General features: G+C 37.3%; 1 long non-coding RNA gene across 3 annotated transcripts in view; it reads left to right on the plus strand.

Annotated features, from left to right (window-relative positions):
- Positions 1-715: 715 nt before the first annotated feature.
- The window catches only part of LOC127544516 (uncharacterized), a 113,294-nt gene continuing 102,487 nt past the window's right edge, over positions 716-11,522 (plus strand). For all 3 annotated transcript variants that reach the window (XR_007949461.1, XR_007949459.1, XR_007949462.1), the window contains exon 1: positions 716-952. This is a non-coding gene — a long non-coding RNA (uncharacterized LOC127544516). The remainder of the gene's footprint in view (positions 953-11,522) is intronic.

Here is an 11,522-nt window from a genome sequence, read left to right on the forward strand (position 1 = left end):
TATTATGAGAAAAGCTCTTTGTAAACCTTTATGATCTATTAAAATGTGAGTTTTTATTTACAATTATTTGTTATGTCAACCCCTCCTCTCTATTCAAAGAATGTCAGTCCTTTATTGCTTATCATCTCTTCTATGGATTATTGTGATGATTTCCTAAATGTCCCCCCTTCTAGTCTTTCCCTTATCAAATCCCTGCTTCCAGATTCATTTCACCAGATCATTCTCATTTCAATATAAATATATAAGTTTGTTTACTGGACATATTTCTTTTCCTGAACTAAGGCCCTTCCCAATCTGGAATCTGTCCCCTCTCCTCTCACCTTTCCAATTTAGTCTTCCTTTAATTTAGTCTTCAGCTACACACTATGTATCTGAGTCTCTGATTCTTACACTTACTTTTACATCTGAAATAGATTCACTCCTGCCCCCCCCCCCACTCCACCCGGTTAGTCCTTTGAAATCTTGTTCACATCTTTCCTTCCTTGATTGTTCTCATTGTATTTCTTTCTAATATGAACTCCTAAAACCCTGAACCTGATCTATTTTAATGGTCTTTTTCACATCCTACATTTAACTGTCATGATCCAGATTTTCAAAGAGGGAAGAGTCCTTAAAGTACAGACTGCAGAGGTAGCTCTGATTTCTTAATAATCTCCTAAAAATATCTTATTAAAAGGATGGTTTGTGGACATTCAGAAAGGGAAGTACAGATTAATATAGTGATTTAATCAAGACTAGACTCTGCTACCCTAACCTCATTTCCTTTGTCCATAGGATCGAATGAAATGTGAATTAGGGGAATGCCATAAATGTGGATCTCTGCAAAGGATTTGACAAAGCCTCTTGTACTTTTGTAGTGCGTGAGATGAAGACAAAGGGATTAGATACATTTGGGAAGATTCAGAACTAGTTAGATGCCTGGACCCAGACACTAGATGTGTGACTCCATTGGGTAAGTCTTTTAGTATCTGCTTGATTCAGTTTCTTCGTCTGTGAAACAGGAATAACAATAGCATCTACTATCCAGGATTTTTGTGAGGATCAAACGACATAAAATTTATAAAGTGCTTAGCATACTGCCTGGTATGTAGGAAATAAATACTATATAAACCTTAGCCATGATGATGGTGATTAATCAACTAAAATCACATTAGAAGAAGGTATCTAGCAGAATATCCCAGGGATCTGTCCTTGGTCCTGTGCTGTTTTTTGTTTTTTTTTTTTTTTTTGGTTGTTGTTGTTTCTTTGTTTCTTTGTTTGTTTATTTATTTATTTTTAAATTAAAGACTTGGATGAAAACCTAAAGGGTATGCTTACCAAAATTAAGGACAATTTCAGAGCTAGTTTGGAGTAGATGATAGAACAGGAATCTAAAAAAAAATCTCCATAGGCTAGTACAGGGGGCCAAATCTTAAATGATGAACTCTATTAATAGAGTGCAATATAACTTCAGGACCAGGGAGATATGGCTAAACCTTATTTTCCTTTTTTGACTGGATTCTTGCCTTATAGTTCAGGAGGAGATTTTTGGTCCTTGGCTGCCAGATCAGATCACTAAGGAAAAGCATCTTCTGGATGGTTTCTGGATGTCATGAACAGAGGGACTGATCATGGAAGTCAATGGTCATGCCATTTATTACTATTTATATGCTATAAGATTATGCTGCAAAGTATACTGGTTTGCCCCTTTACTTATAGCTCCCAACTTGACTGAACAGCAACAGAAGGTCAAGCAATAACTTGCCAGAAATCTTCTTCAGTAAATTCATTGCCTGACAGAAAAGAGTATTAGAAAAGCAGAAATTGGTCGGTGATTTAAGGAAAAACAACCTGATAGGGAATTTCTAGAGAAGAAGCTCATGGTGGTTTAGATTATTTCAGTGATATGGAGATATCACCTTGTGAGATATGGTCATGGAAATTCTAAAGATATGATTTAACTAGATTTTTGTAAAGCATTTGATAGACTTTCATGGTGAAAAGGAGACAAAAGTAATACAGTTATATGGATTTGAAAATAGCTGAATAGTTACCCCCCAAAATGGTGCCATTTTAATGAATTGAGGTCTATGAAGGAGGGTTCTGTGGAGTACTCTTAAGTAATTGTGCCTAGCCCTGTTTTTCCAGACATTTTTTATCACTGACTTAGATAAAGCAAGATATAGTCTATTCATCAATTTTATAAATAACATAAAACTGACATTCAGGATTCAAAAAGAAAAGCTAAACAGTCTAAAATCTTCTGGAATATTCAAAATTCAAAGAAGATCTCAAGAGGTTAGAATGTTACAGAATTATTTTAGATAAAGAATCTCAGATTTGGGTTTTATGTTAAGGCTAGCCATAATATGATTGCTCCAATTCATTCCATTTCTGTTTTGTAGCTTCCATGATCTCTTTCTTCATGTTTATGTAAAAGGGTTTGTCATTTAAGAGATATATGTATTATTGGTAATTGGAAGTGCTAGGCTGCTTTTGTGGCTATCTATGAATTGACTGGGCTGTCTTCAAAAAAGTCACATGCAAAATCCCAAGGGCAAATTATAAACTACTTGATTAAAGGAACCATTATTTTCTTGATGAACAGCAGATCTTGAGATTATTCATTTCTCAGTGGCCACATAATTTTGGTATAAATTAGATTACTTGAGTCATTACAGCTTGTTTATTTTCTTGTATATCTATTCAATTGTTTGATTCCTGGTATTTTTGTTTTAAATCCCCAAAGTTGAGCTTTCAATGTCTTTAAAGCCTTAGAAGGTTTTAAGTAGCAGAAAGATTGCTGTTCTGTTCTGTTGGAGAAAATGTCTTCCTCCTAATATGATAAAATCACAGATAAGATCACCTCTATCTCTCTCCAAATATAACAACTAAAAATATCTTTGCTTGTTTTTAAAAAACTCAGACTTCATAGCTAAAGTGCAAGTTTTTTGTAGCATCCTAGTTCTTGGAATTGTAAATAACAGATTTCAAAATCCTCTAATTAGGAAGCCTTGAGCAAAGGAAGGACAAATGGCTGTTTTAATCCTGCCCTTGCTATCCCATTTAGTCGATCTCTGTCTCAGAATTTCTGGGAATAGGCAAATTGAGGGAACATTGTGTGATTGATGGGGATGAAAAGGAAGAGCAGGGGAGGCTTCTTTGATAGTGCCATTACCAAAAACCATTTTGGGATTTATGTTGTATAGATGTCCGGACTCCATTTGAAATATAGACTAGAAAAACCACAGCACTCCCTTTCAGTTCCCTTAAGACTTTTCACTGGCTGTAAAAAGAAGATCCTTCAGTAAATATCATTAAGTTGTATACATTTTGTGTCTTGCTGTCTTGTTGCCACTAGCTCATAACAAATTCACTATTTTGAGAGTATTCACTGCTAAGTGTTTGGGAAATTCTGATTTCTTCTCCCACCCTGCAAAACCCCATGAACTCTATTCAGAGTCAGAAAATCAAATTTCACAAGTACAAGAATAATCCCCCCCCCCATGGAACAAAGTCCATCTTCTATCCTTTCCAACCTCACTTCTCCCTATAAGGGGGGAAAGAAAAAGAAAAACAAATATGTATTATAACAAAAATATATAATCAAATGAAACAAATTCCTGCATTGGTCATGGCAAAAACTATCAGGTATTGTAGTGGGCTGCAATCTCCTTATTAGTCAATATGGTGATCTGGTAGTCTAAATGGCATAATGGATAGAGTTATGAACTTGGAGTCAGGAAGATCTAAGCCCCAGTTTTTTTAACTGTAAAATGAAGAGAGTAATAATACCTACCTCCCAGGTTTGCTGTGAGGACCAAATGAGATCATATTTACAAAGTGCATTCAATAGTAGAGAGGTTGGAGATATAGATGTTGAAGTCATTTACACAGAGGTAGTAAATGAAATCATTGAGATGAATGATATTATCAGAACAGAAAGTGTGCACTAATAATCAAGAGAGATAAACAGATGAAGAGGAGAGACAAAGAAAGAGACAGAAAAAGAAACAAAGACAAAGAGAGATAGAGAAAAAGACATATACTGAGAAAGAGATCAAGAGATTGAGAAAGAGAGGGACAAAGAGAGAGACTGAGAGTATGTTAAGAGCAGAGCCTAAAGAGATACTAGGAGAAAAGGAAAAATAATGAAGGATCTTTTTGAGAGACAGAAGGATGTTTTGGAGAATAGAATGTCTTGAAAGCCAAAGAAGAAAAAGGAAGGGAGTAGTCAACAGAACTGGCATAAAGACAACAAGAGATGTCTTTAATAGAATTTGTCCAGATAAGGCTGACTGTCAAGCCCACTAAGTTACCCAAACTGTTTTTAAGTCCTGGCTTTAGCTAAGTTTTTAGCTCTGCATAATTTTTATCTCAGAGTCCTATATTCAAACACCTGTCTCTGCTCAGGTCTGAAACAAAGATGGCCTTTGTCTTCAAATAAGCTTTATAACTCTACCCTACATTATAGGCTGAGAAGTGAGGGGAAAAAAGTTTTTGTTGGTGATGACATAATTAGATGGATTCAGAAATGTTTGGATGATGGGACTTAAAGAACAATGACTAATTTTTGGTATATAATGGACTCTACCAAAGAGCTCTTGGGAATCTCTCCTGGGCCTTCTACTGTTTAATATTGTTAACAACAACTTGGATAAAGATGGCACTCTCTTATAAAACCTACAAAGAATATAAAGCAGGGAGCGCAATTAATATATTGAATGACAGAGCCAAGACACGGCGCCCCCTCTCAATCTTGACTGGATAGACTATTGCACTGGATCTAGGAAGATGAAACTTAATGGGGATAATTACAGAGTGTTACACTTGGGAGACTTGATTTCACAAGTACAAGAAGATAGGAGAAATATGTTTCAGTGAGAGTTTGTCAGAAGCCAATTGCAGAGTGAAGGTTGACATTCTAAGCATTGAGACCAGACAGTGATTAGGAAATAGATTGTTCTAGGCTAGGTCAGTGTCTCTGGAGTGCAGATTTTAAAGAGGATGAAAGGGACCAGGTACTGAAGGACTTTAAAATACATAAAGAGGATTTTCTATTTGGGGCAGCTAGGTGGTGCAATGGTTAGAGCACTGAACTTGGAAGCAGGAAGGTTCATTCTGGTGAGTTCAAATCTAACCTCGGCTGCTTGCTAATGCATGACCATGGGTAAGGTCACTTGATTCTGATTGCCTCAGTTTCCTCACTTGTTAAATGAACTGGAGGAGGAAATGGCAAATCATTCCATTTATCTTTGGGGCCATAAAGTGACTGAAAATGTTATATTTGACTAAAACAAAACAAGTAGGAAAATAGCCAGAGGTGACGGCTGCCGAAGGTCAGACCCCCCACTGCCATCTGCCCCCCAAACAGCCAGGATTATGGGTATCCAGCATTATCAAAGAACTTTATTCTGGCAGCCTGGACCAGAAGGGCAAGGGGACTGAGCGGGTGCTATGGCAACCGGCAGCAGAAGACCTGCGCTCTGGATCGGAACCAGCAAGTTCTCCGAGAGTCCGGGCCCTGCTCCTGGAAGCTGGGGAGTCTCTGTACCTCCCTCTGTGAAACGGGCGCGGGATGGAATGATGGCTTTTTAAAGGTTGTATTCCCTCGTTGGCCAGCAGAGGGCAGCGTCTGCCCCACAGTGTTCTTGGTTTCTGCCGTTTGGGGAGTTTGCAAGTCTCAGACAACCTAATGTCCCCACGTCGCCACAAGGGGGTGCACAGAAGGTGTTCTATGGACAAGGTGACCTAAGAGCATCCCTTCTGTGTTAAATAAATGGAAGGAGTTTTAACTTCGCTCATTTACCTCACACTCACATATAAGCATGTACAGCACCACATAGACATGATACAGACACACTCTGTACATGTACAATTATACACTTGTAAAATATGGCTATATCAGGTCTTTATAGCCCTGTGACCTCAAATAAGCTTTAATCTTTCCCAGCCTCCATCTCCCCATCTATAAAATGGGGGAAACAGCAGCAAAAAAATATATAGTTGTGAAAATCCAATGAGATCATACTTGTAAAGCAGTCAGCCCAGGGGCTGGCACATAGTAGGCACTTAAATGCTTGTTTCCTTCCCTCTGCTCATCCTCAGTTTCCTCATCTCAAAAATTTGGGGAAATTATGGCACTTATAAAAAAAAGAGAGGAAAAGAGAGAGGAATACTCCATCCTGTTCCAATTTAAAAAAAAAATCTTTGAAGTGTTTGAGCAGATATGTTTAGATTGAATTATAGTCTCCGATGTGAATCCGTTAGCGTTCCCAACTTTCAGCTCCATCTAAACAGAGAATGTCAGAGCTGGAAAGGCCTTCGAAAATAGAATGTTAAGAGATAAAAAGACCCCTTAGAATATGAAATGTCAGAGTTGGGAGAGACTTTAGAACATGGAATATTAGAGCTGGGAGGAACCTTAGAACATAGGACAGGAAGAGATAAAAGAGACTTTAGAGCACAGAATGTCAGAGTTAGGGGGAGCTTAGGACATTTAAGATTAGAATGAAAAGGACTTTAGAAATGAGTCCAACTTTCTAATTTTACAGAGAAAGAAACTTAGCTGTAAAAAAGGTCATTCCTTGCTCAAGGTCACATAATAGTGAGCTGGTGGCCAAACCCCATATTAGATTCTAGGCTTCTGGTTTCCAAGTCCAGGACTCTGTCTACCTTACTTTATATTCTTAATTAGTTAATGATTTTGAGAATTCGTTTCAATTCTTAATAAGCATCTGATATGTTAAGAGCATTGTTTCAAGTGTGAGAATTTTTGAGAGCCAGGGGAAACATTCAAAGCTATGGTATCTAATTTCTAAGAATTTAGGTTCCTAGTGAAATCCATGCCTGGGGCCTAGAATGATATTTCTTAAAAAATTGTCCCTTCCAGGGGTCTTCAAACTTTTTAAATAGGGGACCATTTCACTGTTCCCTCAGACAACACATCTTCATAACAAACGTCGATACCCTAACCCTCCTAGGACTCATCATCACCGCAACCGGAAAGTCAGCCCAATTCGGCCTACACCCATGACTTTCTTCAGCCATAGAAGGCCCTACTCCTGTCTCAGCACTGGTTGGAAGGACGTACTATAGTAAAAACCTTTGTTTTGTGGGCCTTTAAATAAAAAAAACTTCATAGCCCTGGGTAAGGGGGATAATCGTCCTCAGCTGCTGCATCTGGCCTGTGGGCCGTAGTTTGAGGACCCCTGCTTAGACTTTTGGAATTGATAACAAATAGACTGTTTTTTTTATTTTGTTAAGAATTTAAGAGACTTTTCTCCTTCTCTATTCCAAAGGAGGAAGGAGATGGTCTGGGTAAATCTCTCTGTCATATTGTTGTTAGCCATGTGGCATTGATCCCTTAGGGATATTCATGTAATGATGCACTCTCCTCACAATAATTCTGTAAGATAGTGCAAAGGTGATCACTACTATTTGATGGAGGAGAAACTGGGCCTCAGAGAAGATCACTACAGGGCCCCAAAGCTGATTCATTTCAAAGCTAGAGAATTTGAACTCAGATATTCATCCTCCAAGTTCATACCTTCTCCATCTTTGTAGGTACATAGAGCAATTCAGGATAATACAGCTAATAAGTCAGATTTAAATTCAGGAAGATGAATCTTCCTGATTCCAGTCCAAGAGACACTTAGTGTAGGGAATATATTCTTATAAAACCCAGTTCTTCCTTCAAGGTTCAGCTTGGGAGACTCTTCTTCTTTTTTTTTAATTTTTATTTAATAATTACTTTATATTGACACTCGTTTCTGTTCCGATTTTTTTTCCCTCCCTCCTTCCACCCCCTCCCCTAGATGGCAAGCAGTCCTTTATATGTTGGATATGTTGCAGTATATCCTAGATACAATATATGTTTGCAGAACCGAACAGTTCTCTTGTTGCATAGGGAGAATTGGATTCAGAAGGTATAAATAACCCGGGAAGAAAAACAAAAATGCAGATAGTTCACATTCGTTTCCCAGTGTTCTTTCTTTGGGTGTAGCTGCTTTTCTCCGTCATTTATCAATTGAAACTCAGGTCTCTTTGTCAAAGAAATCCACTTCCATCAAAATATGTCCTCATACAATATCGTTGTAGAAGTGTATAATGATCTCCTGGTTCTGCTCATTTCACTCAGCATCAGTTCATGTAAGTCTCTCCAAGCCTCTCTGTATTCATCCTGCTGGTCATTTCTTACAGAACAATAATATTCCATAACATTCATATACCACAATTTACCCAGCCATTCTCCAATTGATGGGCATCCATTCATTTTCCAGTTTCTAGCCACTACAAACAGGGCTGCTACAAACATTTTGGCACATACAGGTCCCTTTCCCTTCTTTAGTATTTCTTTGGGATATAAGCCCAGAAGTAACACTGCTGGATCAAAGGGTATGCACAATTTGATAATTTTTTGGGCATAATTCCAGATTGCTCTCCAGAATGGTTGGATTCGTTCACAACTCCACCAACAATGCATTAGTGTCCCAGTTTTCCCGCATCCCCTCCAACATTCATCATTATTTTTTCCTGTCATCTTAGCCAATCTGACAGGTGTGTAGTGGTATCTCAGAGTTGTCTTAATTTGCATTTCTCTGATCAATAATGATTTGGAACACTCTTTCATATGAGTGGTAATAGTTTCAATTTCATCCTCTGAAAATTGTCTGTTCATATCCTTTGACCATTTATCAATTGGAGAATGGCTTGATTTCTTATAAATTTGAGTCACTTCTCTATATATTTTGGAAATGAGGCCTTTATCAGAATCTTTAACTGTGAAGATGTTTTTTTGGAGACTCTTCTGAGAAGCCTCTTCTGATCTCTGCACCTCCACCCTCAGTTGCTATTCTTCTTTTTCTCTTTAAATTATCTTGTCCTTCCTCAAATTTATTTCTGCTGTATCTCCTTACCCATCTTGAAGAGAATATAAGATCCTTGAGTTTAGAGACTATTTTGTTTTCATTTTTGTATCACTAGCATCTAATCTAGCTCCTGGTATATGGTAAACCCTTAATAAACAATTATTGAATTTAATTGAGTAATTATAAATTAGAGAAGCCTCAGCTTTTCTTCCTTCCTATAAATTCCCACTTTTCAGGGATTATTTCTTCATCCCATATTTCATTTCTTCAAGAATTCATAATTTTGTAGATGTGTTTTCCTTACAAAATATAAGAATATCTCTTCCTGAGTTCATATTCCAGATATCATCTGCTCTATAACTTAACAGATAATTGTCAAAAATTATTGTGGGAAAAATTAATCATTCTATGGGCTCACTATGATGTTGTTTGGATTTAACTAGGCTAATCCTTTAACAACAGGTATGCATACAAATTCATCACCAGACCCATACTTAAAGCCTTTACAACTTGGTAGATTGTGCCAGAGTTTATATTCTACTGGCATTGTTCGTGAGAAAGCAGGGGCACCTGGGAAGCACAGTGAAATGGAAAAAAGATTCCCATAGAGCTTGTACATCCACGAAAAGGGCAGATTAAAGTTTATAACTTCATCCTCTTGTGAAATTATGTGATGTGAGTCAATTCTGGAAGTCAGAACAAATGATTGTAGAAATTTTGAGATCCTAGGAAATAAGAGGTGTTACTTGTTAGGTGAAAGTGTGGTATTATGCCTTAGGGGGCAAAGGACATATTTTTTCCCTTAGTGTTGTCTTTAATTTTAGATCCTGATTTTAGACTCAGAGATTGAAAGTGACCTTTCTAAAGCCATTGTGAACACAGCTAAGAGTAGAATTTTCCATCGAATCAAGGGATTTATGAATCATCCTATAATAGAGGAAGAGACAGAGAAATAGACAGATGTACAAATGGGCGAATGACAATGGTAGAAAGAAAAATGATTTCAAATTCTATCAGGAGGTTAGCATCCTTATAAAATGTGGCTTCTGTCTGATCACTAGTCCATTCCCTCCTCCTCTCCCACTCAAGAAACCAAGAGATTAATGAAGTACCTCCTTTTATTCTTTATAGCCTTCCATAAAAATTTTAATTCTACATTTCTTTTATGCTGTTTGTTTGATGCTTGCAATTGTACTTTAAAGCTGGTTTTCCCTAAAGATAAAATGATTCTTAATTGCTCCCGAGTCATATCTGTTTTTCATTTCATGCCAAAAGTGTAATAGGAGGTGTCAGTAGAATGAATTGAATGCAAGAATTCAAACAGTTTGGAGATCCTCATCTTTGGACATTTGCTGGGATTTCGCAAACTTGAGGCTTGTTCAGCTATGATGATTTATACTGATAACTTGTAGTCTTAAGTTCCTCCAAAAAGCAGAAAGATTCCTATGTGTACTGAAGACCATTGCCCCTAGGCTAAAAGCCCCCTGTGAATTCTCTAATTATTTATGTTGCCATACTACTTCAAATAAGGAAACCCAGGCAAAACATTTAGCCATCCATGAAAGAAAACACTGATGAGTTCAGGATAGTGATCAAAAGGAAAGTTATATTCAAACCTGACTCTTTTGTTGGAGATAGTTATTGTCTAGAAGGATCAGCTTTGCCTCTTTATTTCAGGGGGAGGAGGTAAACCCCTGCTCAGTGGTTAAATAGCAATCTCAGTAAAAATTATATTTATTGTATTTCCTTGATCTGCTCAATTGCTCTGAGATTATTCTGGTCACTTTTTGTGATTACACATTCTCTTACAGATATTTACTGATCATTCCTTTAATGAGATTTTTTTCCAGAAATTGAAATAAAGTTCAATGGTCTTTTATTTGAAGATTTTTCTTTCTTTCTTTCTTTTTGAAAACTGGAACAACATTACCTTTTTCTATTCTTGAAGTACCTCTCCTGTTTGCCATGGCCTTTCAAAATTGACTGACATTGACATCACAATCACAACCAATAATTTCTTCAGTTTCTGATTTATCTGCTACACATATTTTTTGTTGCTTGGGGAGCTCCCTTCTAGCTACAGAAGTCTTTAGACAACTACCCCTTGTCATCACCATTTTAATTGTTTCTCTTTTATGTTCAGATTTTTATCAAAGGCTCCTAAAGAGTTTTAGATCCTAGAATTGTGCTAATTCTCTCTCTGAGCTCTTTGAATTATTCTGTCCTAAAATCTAGGATATATGCTAGAATGTGACCAGCTTTCCTTTCCTACATCACAAATTCTAAGATTATATGGTTACTTCTTTCTAAAGCTCCTTTTGATTTCATCTTGGTAATCAGTTCTTCCTTGGTCATGAAAATCAGATCCAGAATAGCAATTCCTCTGGTTCCTTCACTTTTTGTAGAGAGAGAGAGGGGGGATTCTTTATCAATAAGAGGATTCATAAGACTTTTTTTTAGAGAGGGGGAGGGAGAGGGAGAAGGAGAAGGAAAGGGGGAGGGAGAGGGAGAGATTGGAAGGGAGAGAGTGAGGGAGAGAAAGAGAAAGAGAGAGAGAGGCTCTAGCAGATAATTGAAATTCCACATCAATAGCGAATCATGCTCCTCTGTCGTACTTTTGAAATGTTTCCTAAATTCTTTATCAAATTCCTTTTTTTTGTACAGATGATCTGA

Source organism: Antechinus flavipes, chromosome 1 (assembly GCF_016432865.1).
Source record: "Antechinus flavipes isolate AdamAnt ecotype Samford, QLD, Australia chromosome 1, AdamAnt_v2, whole genome shotgun sequence".
In the NCBI taxonomy this organism is placed as follows: domain Eukaryota; kingdom Metazoa; phylum Chordata; class Mammalia; order Dasyuromorphia; family Dasyuridae; genus Antechinus; species Antechinus flavipes.